Consider the following 15,290-nt stretch of genomic DNA (forward strand, 5'->3'; position numbering starts at 1 on the left):
TCCTGGAGCTCTACATAAAGAAACTCCAGCTCTGCGATCCTAACATTTCCCAGAACTTTCAAACCAGCTATGAGGTATCAGTACAAATAGCAGTGAGTATTCAAACGTGCTCTCAAATGACCAGGAAGGTACAATCACTACAAATGTGTGTCCCATAAATGATTCATAGTCTATTTTCTTTTCTTCTTGATCTCCCGTTTCACTGAGTAATGAAATATAAATGGCAATGCTTGTGTTAAGATCTAAATATGACATGAGAGGCTTTATCCCAAGTCAGAGCTGGCTCCTGTATCCAGCACAACAGAAATTAAGCAGAACTCTACCCAAAACCGATACACACTCAGCTGAAATGCATACAAATGAATTGTCTAACCTGCCAAAAGGTGTCAGTGCCCAGTGAGCAGTCAGGGGACACAAATACAATGTTCAAGTGTATACAAGGCAAAATAAAACATTTCTACAATACAGGCACAACCCCCATATCTTACCCCTTTTAAAGTGAACCTTTACCCAGACTATGAACATTAAATGATCTGTGCATTCTTAGCAAGCAGTAGAAGAGCTTTATAACAAACCCTAAGGCTACATTCACACAATGCATGAATGTGTGATTTGGGCTTCCTGTGGCAGGAATCTACAAATTCCTATGCAGGAATTCCAAGTGTTCCATTTAGATGTGGCTGCTGTCACCGTTCAAGTTAATGACCAGGTGACAGTGGCCGCATCTGTAAGTGGCACACCGCATGTGATTTGAATATATGCGTTTTGGAATAGATCACTGTCCCTGGACTAATCTATCGTGTGGCCAGGGACACTTATCTAATCCAAAAAGTGTTTTTTTTAAAAGTGTTAGTGTTTTTATTAACACTAACAACAAAACGGCTTGGGTAGCAATTAAAGTAGACTTTACCCTTATCTTTAAAATGACAACAAAGGCACTTTGCTCCCACTACTCTGCAGGGGTTCTCCGAGTCATCATGTTCTATACACAGTGTATAGGACGTGACGACACTGAGGGACATACCATCGCTGGAGGAGGAGCAAGGCAGGAGGGACCAGTCTAATAACCAGCTAACTGAGAATTGGGTGAATTTGAAACTAGACAAAAACGAGTACTTAAAGTGACATTAAACCCTCAGATTTTTTAACATAAAACAATAGTGTAATGTGTGCCTTACTGTAATCCATGGTTGTTTCCCTTCTCTTTGCTGCTCTTCCTTTTAAATCCGTATCTCTTCTCATGCTGGGCAGAACTTCTGTTTTGCAGCAGACTGCCTTGTCTCAGGAATGGATACACGGTGTCTGTGTATAAGATTGTATAGGCCTGTAACCTGAGCCAGCACTACAGGAAGAGGCCCTGAGCTGAAAAGGGAAGTTCTCCCCAAGCATGAGAAGACATGAGGATTTAAAAGGAAGAGCAGCAAAGAGAACGATGGATTACAGTAAGGCACACATTACAGTATTGGTTTATGTTAAAAAATCTGAGGGTTTAATGTCACTTTAACCCTTGCAGAGCTGGGGTAGCCCCACTGCAGGGCTTAGGAGACATTTTCCCCAGAGTTCTTCTTTAAACTACCAGAATCCAAGTTGAGATTCTGCAAAGCATTCGCCACTAGGGCTGCAACAACTAATCGACATAATCGATTATAATCGATTATTGAAAAAGTTGTCAACTTTTTCAATAATCGATTAATCGGCTCCTGATTGGTTGGCCCTGTTCACGGCTTAACACACGCTGCTTGCCACACCTCCTCCCCCACCTCACGCTCGCCGCTGCCAGACCTGCCCGCATCCACGCTCCCGCACCTCCTCCGCGCCTCACGCTCACCGCCCGTCCAAATCCACGATCGGCACGGGGACGCGGGGAGAAGAAGTAAGGAGGAGCAGGTGTGGGGGGGATGACAGCCGCCGATAGACAGGCCCGATCTCAGAAACAAGTTGCTGGAAGACTGTTCAGTTAAGCCTGCACTCCCACCCACACATGGTGCTCTATAATGTATTGCTGGGATATGTATTCCTCTATAGCTGATGGTACATTGTGCTGTATATTATACAGAGCAATGTACCATCAGCTATAGAGGAATACAAATCCCAGCAATACATTGTACACTGCATGTATAATGTTTTGCTGGGATTTGTTGTACTCCTATATAGGCGGTGGTATTCTGCATTGCACTGTATAGAGGACTACAAATCAAGGAATACCACCAGCTATAGAGGAGTACAACAAATCCCAGCAATAATACATTATACAGTGGTGCAATGCCGAATACCACCAGCTATAGAGGACTACAACACCCAGCAATAGTACATTATACATTGCAATGCAGAATACCGCCAGCTATAATGTACTATTGCTGGGATTTATTGTATTCCTCTATAGCTGGTGGTATTCTGCATTCATTGCTGTATAATTTTACACTTTTCATTTCACTATATTGTACACCACTTTTTTTTCTTTTTTACTTCTACTGCTCCAAGCTTGCTCCTGTGATGGACTGCAATCTCAATACAAACTAGAAGTCCCATCACTGGAGCCATTTTTTAAAATGTATTTTATTTTTTATCCGATTAACCGATTAATCGAACTTAATAATCGGCTAACTAATCGATTTTGAAAATAATCGTTAGCTGCAGCTCTATTCGCCACCCCCCAAAACCTGAGGGCACCTGCAAAGATATGCCCACAAACCTTCAGAACCAGCCAGACATCTCCTTTTCTTTGTCACATAGCACTGAACTGGTAGGAGCTAGTGCACAGCAACAGGGGAAAGAACGTTGGGGCTAAATGTCTTATTTACAAGAGGCAGAACAATAACCATGTTATTTTAGGCTTCCAAATCTAGTAATGTATGTGGGCGGGTAAGTCATGCATAAAAGGGAAAACATTTCAAACATTTTACCGTTCACATTTTTCTCTTTGATATGATCAGTCCAAAAGCCGGTGCAGTCTCCAGCCACAAACCGAATACAGCATCATGATACGGAAAATAAGTTTTATACATGAGAATATTACATACTGATGTCTTATCAATATTGGGCTACAGTCATACTGGAAGCCTTGGCATCTTTAGTCATTTTTCAAGCTCACTTTGCATGTTTGTACACACGGTTTTTGCACATTTTCAGACTTGAGTGTTTTAGCCAATAAAAAGCTAGTTATTAGGAGAAGACAGTCAATAAAAGTGGACCTTTACCTCTGCATGCTGATATGAAATCATCTTACATTCATTACACAAACGTATTTTTATTATACCTACAGTTTCTTTTATTCCACTTCCACTTTAGCATAAATGATGTAATGTGCCCAAGCACAGCATCCTGGGAAGGTTACATCAGCAGAGCATTGCTGGGAAATTTCATTTGCAATCTCACAAGAACTCAGCGAAAGGCATTTTCCTCCCCTTGGATGATGTGCATGGTCACATGTCCTAGTCACATGTGCCAGAGTTCCAGGAAGTAAAGGGAGATACATTAGTCTGCCCTTAATAAAAATGGCCACTGTGAGAAGAATGGAGAGGAAAAGACATAAGGTATGCAAAGAATAAAAAGCTGGCAATTATCTAGACATATTTGTTTGTAGATTGTCAGTGCTAAACATTTCTAAAAGGTGCCTTTGTCGTCATTTTGAAGATATGGGTAAAGTTCCTCTTGAAGCACAAAATGGTATAAAAAAAAAACATCTTTCATGCACGTTTTCCAGGTGTTGCTGAAGTCATTGAAGTCTCTTGGGCCTGAAAATGCGTGATCATATCCCAAAGGATGTACTTTTTTATGACAGCACATCGATCAGATGTGAGCAGGGAATAATAGCATAAGGACTCGTTCAGATGATATGCAGTGACTGGCATTTTTTTGCAACTCAACAACGCCAGTCACCACTAGAGCACATAGAATACTTTTTTTTCTATGTGCCCCATTCACACAAGGTGTGTGTGTGTGTGTGTGTGTGTGATGTGCGGTGCGCTGTGAAAAGAATGCAGCCATGCTGCAGTTTTTTGCAGTGCACTGGAGTGCATGTCACGGAATGAAGTGTACACTTTGTTAACTCCAAATAAAGTATAAAAAAAAAACAATGTGATGTGCTGAAACAGCGCATCACACAGACACTGCTGGACCTGTCAAACCACACTAGCCCAACCATTAAATGAAGAGGGCGGACACGTGTGAATGAGCCCTAACATAGATGTCTGAGTGTTGAGCAATGAAGCGCTTCTGGAAACCTGCTTCACTTCCCTCAGTTGTGAATGGGGACTTACAACTCAGACAGATGAAAAGGAAACTTTTCTAGTCACGTAGCACAGAACATACATCCTTCTTTTTTGGTTCCTAAAAAGATTAATGTGTTCCTTTACCAGCTAGTGTGTACAAGATACAAGGGATAAAAGGGAAACAAGAGGAAGCACTGTGGGTTTTCTAAGTACACAAAAGCCAAATCTTTTTTTTTTTACCACTACCATTATTTTCGCTGGGTAAATTATTAACAAACCTGCATTCCTTTCAGAACACAAAAACTTCCTGCTTTTCAGGTAGAGTAAGTTTTAAAAAATGTTAAATGTTGTTAAGTCCAACTCCAATTAAAACTGTTTATTTTGTTTAGGATAGAAACAAAGTTTGTGCTCCCTGCATGTGCAATTCAAATGTGTCCAATATATTCTATGTGTACTGTAAACACTGTCTTCTGGTAGTCAGCATAAGGGCCCGTTCACACCAGTTCTGTGCAAGTAACACATAGCATGTGTTACAGTATGGGAAGTGTGCTGCCATTCACTTGTACGCACCTCCGGTCACAGTGCGCTCGACCAGTACCACAATACCGTGCGTTGCAGAGTGGCTAGAAAAGTACATGCACTACTTTTTTTTAGCCACACTGCAATGCATGCTATTGCAGTACCACATATCGGGGGCATGGTTAATCGCATTGCAGCCAGAGGTACATTTGGGGTGCAATTTAAATGAATCGCAACTCAACACACCTTTGCACAGTTATGCACGGCAGGTAGCGTATGTTAATTGCACAGAACCGTGCGATTAATGCACCACACTCGTGTAAATGGGCCCTTATGCAGACTACCAGAAGACGTAAATGCAAAATATAACGGACGCATCCTTTCCATATATACATTATAATGAGAATATATATATGTCACACAGGTGAAAAATCTTTTTAAACAGTGGGGAAGGGTTAGAACTTCTGATTACCGTTCATTGCAGAACATGACTTCCTGCCCCAGTGACAACCGTTACCATTCTTTTTTTTTTTGTACGGATGTCACGGGAACAAGAAGAGGGAATATCTTGTCACTGGAGTTAAAAAAAACTGGCCCGCCCATTAAAATGAAGCATTTAGGCGGACGGACCATTGTGAATGAGTCCCAACATGGACGCCAGAGTGTCGAGCATTGAACCGCTTTTGGAAACGTGCTTCACATCACTCAATTAGACATAGGGGCTTACAACTCATACAGCTCAAAAGGAAACTTTTCTAGTCACGTAGCTGGAAACATACATCCTTCTAGTTTGATATTTTAAAACTGTCAAAATGTCCACTGTTACAAGTGAATTATTATACAGTAACTGTTGGCAGATGTATTGCATTACATGCTTTGGGGTCTCTCAACTCCAGTCTTTATCATAAGGACTATTTCATATAGTCCTTTCTAAAATGTCATAAATAATAGAAAGCATCTATTGTTAGTGGGAAATATCACAAAGGCAAAACATTCTACAACCGCAGTAAGTACTCAGTTTCTGTCATCATATATCAACAAACTGGAAACATTTGTCGGATTTGTGGTAAGCGAGGCTGAAATACCACGCCTGGAGACAACACGCCTCTACGCAGACGCTTCCATACACTTACCTTGCGTCTCTGCTCGTCTCCCGGCCGAGAATCCGAACTGCGCATTGCGCCCGCCCCAAGATGCTTCGCGGCCACCCGAACAGTTTTGTTTTCTCGGGCGGCAGCGCGCAAAGAAAAAAAAGGTAAGTTTAAACCGCTGTTTTAGCGTTTGTTGTTTTTTTTTTACTGTTTGCCTATATCTACTGCTTTATAGCAGTAGATATAGGCAAAAAAACGGGAGGGTTTAGAACCCCTTTAAGATTTCAGACAACTAGAACCAGTCACACAGCTGTTGATCTACATCTAAAATGCAGATCCATCTGACTGCTAGTCACAGAAGAATTAGAATGAGATTTGAGGACTTCCCTGCTGTACTGCTCACTGTTTTCCCTGCTGGAGAGGAATCTGTACCTGAGGATCTGCAGTGCATGCATCTCCCTGCTAAATCCATTCTGTGGATATGAGCGTCCTCACATCTATGATCATTTTCCCAGACCTGCCATGAGGAAACAAAGCACTATCTATATCAGGATGGCTGCTTTTACAGAGAGTCTTTAGGCCGACCTACTAATGACTGAGCAAGGTTTCTGTCCTGAATTAACCAAAATGTTATTTCAAGAGGATTCCAGCCTTATGTCTCTAAAATACATTTTCCTCAGCTTTTTTTTAAGCTCTAATAAAGGGGAACCATTTAAAACACTGAAATGGAGTGGCTTATTATTTAATGTGACATTTAAGAGAAATCATTTCTGGACATCACACATCCTTGTCTGGTGCTTTCCACTTTGTATAATCATTTGATCTAAGACACAAGCTTACCTGTGGCCATTAAGCTTCAGAGGTCTGCCTAAAGAGAACTTGCTCTACATTAGGCCCCATGCACACTGCGCAAATCGCGCGTTTGTCGCGCGATTTGCATTTTGCACGATATCGCGCGATTTGTCACGCAAATGCTTGCATTCAGTCAGCTAGAATCGCGGCAAAATCCGCTCCAAAAAGGGTCCTGCTGTAGCGACGCACGACCCGCGACAGCAGGACCCTTTGCCCCATTGGAGAGCGATATCGCGCAGTAAATAGCCGCGATATCGCGGGAATTACCGCGCGATAAATCGCTCAGTGTGAACGGGGCCTTAGAACCAATAACTAACTGGAATATCCACCAAAAAAATCTTAACTGACAATAGTTAGCAACACTGGGTCATCACATACCATTCACCAGTCCAGCCATTTATGGTTGGATTGGGATACAGTGGTTTGTCGATAAACCCTATTTAACCATGCCATATATCCCCTGGCCCAGTTTTTTTGTGGAAAGAGTCATAGAGCCCAGTTATGCTTTTCCCAGTCTAATGCTATAGTTTCAATTAAAAAAAGTCAGTCCTGAGGATGTCAGTTCTTTCTGCAGACACGAAGGAAGAACTCGGATTTGGACCGAACCCAAGCTCATCTGAACCAGTAAGGAAGCTGTCAGTGCTGGCCCAAATATGATCATGTGGCCATATAAGGTCAATGATGTCACCAGCATTCGCCCCTTTGCAACGTGCAGTTGCAGGGCAGGGAATGCCCTGGCCGATGACCTGGTTTGGCCCGAACCTGAGCTCATCCCTACCAAACACTTTGACAGACAAAAACCTAGTGTTTTGTAAAATGCTAATCACAATCTGAAAATCATACAGAACACCTATCCTGACAAGACACGGCCTTTCAACCAGAAACAAAGGAAGATAAGAGAGTAGGGCCAGTTATCTAAACTGCTGTTACAGTAACACAAAAATAAAACCCCATAAACCTAAAAAAAAAAAAAAGCATAACAGTGCAAGGCCTCATGTACACAGGCCTACTGCGTTTAACAGAGAAGAAATTCATGTGGGTAGTATACACAGTATATACTTCCTAGATCTATTTCAAGATCAGTGTTTGTCAACCTTTTTCCAGTCACGGCACCTTTAAAAGTATGCAAATGCACAAGGCACCCCAGTCTAAAATGAAACAAAATGTAACAGTGAACAAAAAAAAAAAAAACATGTGCCCCTATCTTAGACAGTGGAGTTTCCCCTTCACATCAGAGTTGATTTAGCAAAAATATGAAGGCACCCCTGACAATGACAGAAGGCACCCTGGTTGAGAAAGGCTGGTGTTGATGTACAAGCATTTACCTGCAGAAAACCAGGCTGCACAGTCCCGGCACTCACACATTTCTTGTTTATGTCAACACAGCTAGATTGAATGTAGATTAGTGATGGGCTCGGGCGTGTTCACAGCTCCACGTGCCGAGCCCGCCAGGAAGCTGACAGCGCCTCAGCGCCAATCACAGGCACAGAGACATTTCCCGATCTCTGCAGCCACGGACCGGGATAATGTCTCAGTACCTGTGATTGGCGCTGCAGCGCTGCCAGCTTCCTGGCTGGCTCGGCACGTGGAGCTGCAAATACGCCCGAGCCCATCACTAATGTAGATGCTGCTGAATGTCTGGTGTGAATTCAGCCATAGCAAAGCATTCCATGACTCCAGATTTGTGTAGAAATGAGCTCCAAATGCATGTGTTTAGGGCCGAAAGTAAGACCTACCCCGAAAATAAGACCTAGCGCTATCTTCAGGGATTTCTGTAATATAAGACCTAAGGACGGCATCAGAGCGGAGAGCGGACAGCTGCAGCCAGGTAAATATAAGGCATCCCCCGAAAATATTGAAAAAAATATATAAGACAGTGTCTTATTTTCTGGGAAAAACCGTAGTAGTCAACTATTCTCATTATCAATCAGTTGGGTCAATCCCTAGCTCTCTGCTCCATGCTGGGAGGAAGGCACAGTAAGTAGTGGGTGGCTGGGTGCAATTAGGGCTGCAACAAGTAATCGACATAATCGATGATTGAAAAAGATGTCAACTTTTTCAATCATCGATTCATCGGCTTCCGATTAGTTGGCTCTGTTCACAGCTCCACACACGCTGCACACAGCACCTCCTCCCCGCCTCACGCTTGCCGCTGCCAGACGCGCATCCTCGCTCCACACGCCGCACCTCCTCCCCGCCTCACGCTCACCGCCCGCATCCACGATCGAAACAGGGACGCGGGAGAAAGAAGTAAGGAGGAGCAGGTATGGGGGGCATGACAGCAGCCTATAGACAGGCCCGATCTCAGAAGCAAGTTGCTGGAAGACTGCTCAGGTAAGCCCGCACTTTCACACACATGGTGCTCTATAAAAAAGGTATTGCTGGGATAGTGGGAGTTGTACTCCTATATAGCTGATGGTACATTGTGCTGTACTGTATTATACAGAGCAATATACCATCAGCTATAGAGAAATACAAATCCCAGCAATACAGTATACACTGTATGTATAATATATTATTGCTGGGATTTGTTGTATTCCTATATAGCTGGTGGTATTCTGCATTGCGCTGTATAGAGGACTACAAATCCCAGCAATAATACGTTATACAGCGCAATGCAGAATGACACCAGCTATAGAGCAGTACAACAAATCCCAGCAATAGTACATTATACAGTGCAATGCAGAATACCGCCAGCTATAAATGTACTATTGCTGGGATTTGTTGTATTCCTCTATACCTGGTGATATTCTGCATTGCGCTGTATAACGTATTATTGCTGGGTTTTGTAGTTCTCTATAGCCGGTGCCATTTTGCATTCATTGCATGAGGCCTTAAGGAGAACTCCACACTCACAAAAAGCAGCACATTGTTTTAAAGCGAAAAAACTTATTTAAACAAAATCACCGAGTATTACCAGCTAACACTTGTAACAACTTTTCATGCAAAGAACATTCAGCTTAAAGTGACATTAAAGTCAAAACGTTTCTAAGCTATTTCAAATGCTGATGAAATCACTTACGATAGATGCTGATAATTGATGTTTAAAAGTTTTAGTTTCCTGCAGAATCAGCTGGTCTCCTGAGCACTGGCCCTGATATCATGTTTTAGGGTGGCTCCTTTGCACGGTCCTATGGAGCCACCTTTGTGTGTGCTAATATGCTAATAAGAACTTACGGCCAGATGAAAATTTCCTCTGACTGGCAGTGCCGTAGGGGAACATGGAACCAGCTTCCCGTGCAATCAAGAAGCCGTGCGGCAAGTATTGACCCGCCTCCTGGTTTTCTGATTGGCCGGGAAGCCGGCTCCTTGCTGATTGGCTGGAAAGCCGGCTTCCTCGCCAATCAGCATCGAGCCAGTTTCCCGGTCAATCAGGTCATTACTTGCTACCCGACTTCCTGATTGACCAGGAATCAAGTTTCCCGGCCAATCACAATCAAGCAGGCCAAACAACATGGAGCCGGCTTCCGTGGCAATCAGGAACCTGGGCGGGATCTCATTACCCGCTGCCCGGCTTCCTGATTACCAGGGAAGCCGGCACCATGCCAGCGGAAGCACCGGTATTAGTATTCAGTGTCGGCGAGATCCGAAAGCAAAAAAATAAATCGGTACTCGATACCGAAAAACTGGTGCATCCTTAGTTTTGATTAAAACAATTTTTTTGCATTGGGACAAGTAGATTTGGCCCCCGCTTTAGCCCTTGGACAAGTAGTTTTTTTTTAAATTTCCACACCCCTGTACTTTTCTAGGTGAGACTCCTCATCCTCCCCCTAGCGCAGCACCGTCGGTTCTCGTGCCGAGCAGCCATTCAAAATATGCTGCCCGGCTCTGTGTGTCAGCTTGAGGTGGAGTGGGCTGGAAGTATGGCCTTAAGGGAGCTCCATCCATACATGTGCATTGCTTACAGCTCCCACATGTGCCCTGTAGAGGTGCCTGGACTGGACTAATGTCACATTGTGGCTCACGGTACAAACAATGCACATATGGATGGAGCTCCGTCACAGCACAGCAAGATTGTGACTGTGTGTGTCTGTCTGTGTTTTTGCGGGTCCGTTCACACTAGTACAGTGCATTAATAGCACTGTCCCATGCGATTAATGCACTGTACCATGCAAATCGCACCTACTGTGTGTTCTGGTGTGGAAGGTGCGTTGCCATTAATTTGAATGACACCCCAGACGCACCTCCCACCCAAAAATCCGATTGCCTGCACCCGAGAGCCTGGTACCATGTTTCCCCGAAAATAAGACCTACCCCGAAAGTAAGACCTAGCACTATTTTTCGAGATTCCTGTAATTCAAAACCTACCCCGAAAATAAGACCTAGTAGCATGTACTATAGCGCGCTGTCCACTGTCTGATGTCCCCACTGCTGCACCACTGGTACCGCTGTCCCTGGTGGTAAAGGAAGCTGTAGAAAGAAAGGCTGCGGCAGCGGAGGGAGCAGAGCCGCATTAGCTGCTACTTCGTCCATAGCGCGAGTTACTGTGACAGGTGGAGTGATACCAGATGCACTCCGCCTGTGAAAGAGCGGAATCTGCTTTACTGACCAGCAGGAAAATAATGAGAGCAACAGTATTATTCTCATTCTTACCATACCATTAAGGTCAGTAAATAAAAGACAGTGGACATTCTGAAGTGATTACCGTATTGGGCTGCTTTTACACTGATCCGCAGACATCCCCTTGGAAATAAGACCTAGTGTGTTTTTTGGGGCAAAAAAAAATATAAGACAGTGTCTTATTTTCGGGGAAACACGCTACTACAATGCGTGCGACTTAATGACCAAGGACAAATGTGGGTCCTGAGGTTACACAGGTTGAGAACCACTGCCTTATACCTTCCATTTCTATGTTATATTACAAACATGACTGAGGCCCTAGACAATTCTGCATGTGTTCTGGACGGGTCATGTTCCATGTTGGAATCACCTTTCCTGTCCTAACTGCGATTATTTCTGAGTGGAATATTCTTCTGTTAGTTTCTTTGTAACGCTTGAATAGAGCGAGGAAGGATTACGTCTTACATCCTGTCTGGTTTTTCATTGATGCTGAGCTCCCTGCTTTTCCCCACATCCTATACAAATGAACGCCGGGGCATTGCTGGGACATGGCCTCATTTTTCCCCTCTCTGTACTATATTTTCTTTAAAGTTGTATTAAACTCGCAAACTTGTTTTCAATACTGAATCCAGATCAAACAAAATATACATTGCCCAGCAAAGTATTTCTTAACATTTTCCCCGAAGCACACTTACAGTCATCATGTTTCCAAACAGCTCACTCTAGCGCGACTTCCCAGTACAAGATCACAAGAGACAGAGCAGAGCAACTGTTCATCTACTAGCTTGGAGGAGGGAAGAGGGATGAGCAGGGAGTGCCATGACCTTGCTGTGCCTGTGTGTTTGTGGAGACACAGCTTACTAGGACACACAAAGGTGGCTCTATAGGACTCTGCAAGCGAATGGAGCCACTCTAAAACAGGATATCAGGTCAGTGCTCAGGGGACTAGCTGATTCTGCAGGAAACAAACTTTTAAATATCAATTATCAGCATCTATTGTAAGTGATTTCATCAGCATTTGAAACAGCTGAAAAACGTTATGACTTTATTATCACTTTAAGGCCCCGTTCCCACTGCGCGATATGCAAATCGCGCGATTTGCATATTGCGCGACATCGCGAGATTTGCCGTGCGATGTCACGTTCAAGCTTGCATTGAGCAAGCTTGAATCGCGGCTAAATCCGCTCCAAAAAGGGTCCTGCTGTAGCGACACACGACCCGCGACAGCAGGACCCTTTGCCCCATTGGATTGCATTGGAGCGCGATATCGCGCGGTAATTTGCCGCGATATCGCGGGAATTACCGCGCGATAAATCGCTCAATGTGAGCGGGGTCTAAGCCGGCCACACTCTATAAAAATGGATTGTACAATCTCTGTAAATCTCCTTCAGGTTTCCCAAAGCTATATATTAGGGCGCAACTAAACAATACATTCAGTTTGCATGGAGTCAGGCAGGCCCCTGCAAGGATGGCAAGTCTAAAGAAGGGGTAGCCAACTCAGGGCCTCCAGCTCTGGTGGAACTACAAATCCCATGAGGCATTGCAGGATTCTCACAGCCACAGAAATGACTCCCGGAGAGAGATGCATCATGGCATTTGTAGTTTCACCACAGCTGGGAGGGCCGGAGTTTGGCTAGCCCTGGTCTAAAAGGAACTTGTACAATCAGATTGTATAGTGTAGGGGTGGACTAGGCCTGGGGGCAGGGTGGCAATTGCGTTACATACTGACCGCTGACCTCTGTACTGTGTACTGACCTCTGCACTGCGCGTCACAGTGCTGGCCTCTGCACTGCGCGTCACAGTGCTGGCCTCTGCACTGCGCGTCACAGTGTTCCTGTAGTGCTGGCTCAGGTTGTGAACCTGCACACAGACACCATGTAGCCATTCCAGAGACAAGGCAGTCTGCTGCAAAGGGAAGTTCTCCCCAGCATGAGAAGAGATACGGATTTAAAAAGGAAGAGCAGCAAAGAGAAGGGAAACTACCGTGGATTACAGTAAGGCACACATTACAGTATTGGTTTATGTTAAAAAATCTGAGGGTTTAATGTCACTTTAAGGCCGGTTCAGGGTGGGGGTTAGGTAGGGGTTAGTAGCTTAGGACTTTAAATTTTGAGCCCAGGGCTATACCATCTCCCTTTAGATCCACCATCAACTATGTAATGTATGGACCTGCTTGATCTGATACAAACTGAAGAGATTTTTTAGGTGTATCCCCCGAATACATAAGGAAGTCCCCAGAATCTAGCAATGAAATATATTTTAGTTGAGCTGTCCCATTTCTGAGAAGGGAAAATGCTATTTATTGATCACAAAGCTGAACTTCAGGAAGATATAGATTAAAAAAAACATTGATTCATGCAACTATTGTCAGAGTGTAAATGTGACTTGTTATCACCCTCTTAGAATGTACCCTGTGAAGCGGAACACATTTTGGGAAAAGCAGCACAACGAGCCAATTATGTATGCTGCAGTCCTGATGCACTAACATGGGGCACACTGATAGGAGGAGAGAGCAGAGTGACAGAGAGGTGAGCTCATCAGTCTGCTGTGCTGCATATAGAGGTCTCAGACAAAGGGAAGGAGAAGCAGCACAAGGAGCCAATCAGTTGTGCTGCAGAGCTAAAAGCGTGCTGACAGGTGGAGTGAGCAAAGTGACAGACAAATGACCTCATCAGTCTACTACTTCTCTTTCACTGTTCAGTCATAGGATAGGGGAAGGATAAACCTAGTTGTATTACTTGACCCTGTCAAGTCTCTAAAAATATAAACCCCAGCGCCAGCGTCCTAGCAACCAAGAACTTGGAGAGGGGGGGACACACAGACAAATGCCTCACTCACAACAAATGACTCCAAAATGACATTGGCAATCGGCACTTTTGCACTGAATTTATCGCAGACATTCAGACAAAATGTCAAAGTGTTGCCAATAAGAACGAGCTGACTTTGCTGCGAGTGTCTGTAATAGCGTTAGAACGGTTTCACTGCTTTTCTGGATTTAGAGCCGGTGTTCTACCGAAAACTCCAACTCCTCGAGATCTCCAACGACCCAACTTCCGGTTTAGTTAGAAGTAAGAGATTTGGCCGAGAAGGGTCTACTGCACGTGCGCCACCCACGGCATTTCCCGATACACATGCTACACAGCAATAAAGTATTAAAATGAACTAGGTTCAGACTAATCCAGCACGTTATTCATCTGTGTTGCCCCACTCAATATGTCCGCAAGCAGTGGCCATATGTCATCACATCTAATGCAGTCCATTCACCTGTATTAGACATGAGGACACCGAGGGACATACCATAATCAGGTGAGTATATCTTCTGTTTTACAGCCCCCAGACATAAACAAGCAGTTAACCCTTGCAGCGCAGGGGAGCCCCAATGCAAGAGTTAACTTTTTATAACACCGGAGTTCTTCTTTAGAGAGAAGAAAAGTCATCTCTTCGGCCTGGCTGTGATGTCTGGCAGGGCTGTGTACATCCCAGGAACACAGAGAACAGAGGACAGCTCTCAGATATGCATCTCATCTGTGTATTTGGCTGTTTGCTGGACTTCAGCTTTACTAAGCATCACCGATAATAAACTGGTAATGAGACATGGCCATCCCCTACACACACCTACAGGGAGCTCCAGTGCTGGGTACCACACAGCATGTTCTACCATCCTCCACATAACACACATCTACAGGAACAGTCCTCTGTATCCACACAACATGCGAATGCAGCATCTCACCTCATAAAGAAGGTCATAGCGACATTCGACACTCTTCCCTTCTCTAGAAGTCTTCCCAGAAATACTGCGAGGCTGCAAAATAAAAAGCCGTTCAGCCTATAGGGCTTACCAGAGAGCGGCCCTCACGGTCCGGTACCCCACCCCCCCCCGACACTCACCTTTGGGAGCTGCGCCTCTCAATGAATAATTAACCTGTTACTATAAATAAACAACTACCTCATATTGACAACGCTATATTGCTCACAGTCACAACCGAACCCTGCAGCTAGGCAAACCCCTCCTTCTTCCCCGGGTACACAAACGCTATCACACAAGCTACCGCCCACT

The 15,290-nt window shown here is 44.3% G+C and overlaps 1 protein-coding gene across 3 annotated transcripts in view; it reads right to left on the reverse strand.

Annotated features, from left to right (window-relative positions):
• Positions 1-15,053, reverse strand: part of CYLD (CYLD lysine 63 deubiquitinase) — a 76,833-nt gene extending 61,780 nt beyond the window's left edge. For all 3 annotated transcript variants that reach the window (XM_018563635.1, XM_018563636.1, XM_018563634.1), the window contains exon 1: positions 14,964-15,053. The gene's annotated coding sequence lies outside the window, so the exon portion shown is untranslated. The remainder of the gene's footprint in view (positions 1-14,963) is intronic.
• Between the last annotated feature and the right edge of the window lie 237 nt (positions 15,054-15,290).

The sequence above is a fragment of the Nanorana parkeri genome, unplaced genomic scaffold, assembly GCF_000935625.1.
Source record: "Nanorana parkeri isolate BGI_ZX_2015 unplaced genomic scaffold, ASM93562v1 scaffold682, whole genome shotgun sequence".
NCBI classification, from domain to species: domain Eukaryota; kingdom Metazoa; phylum Chordata; class Amphibia; order Anura; family Dicroglossidae; genus Nanorana; species Nanorana parkeri.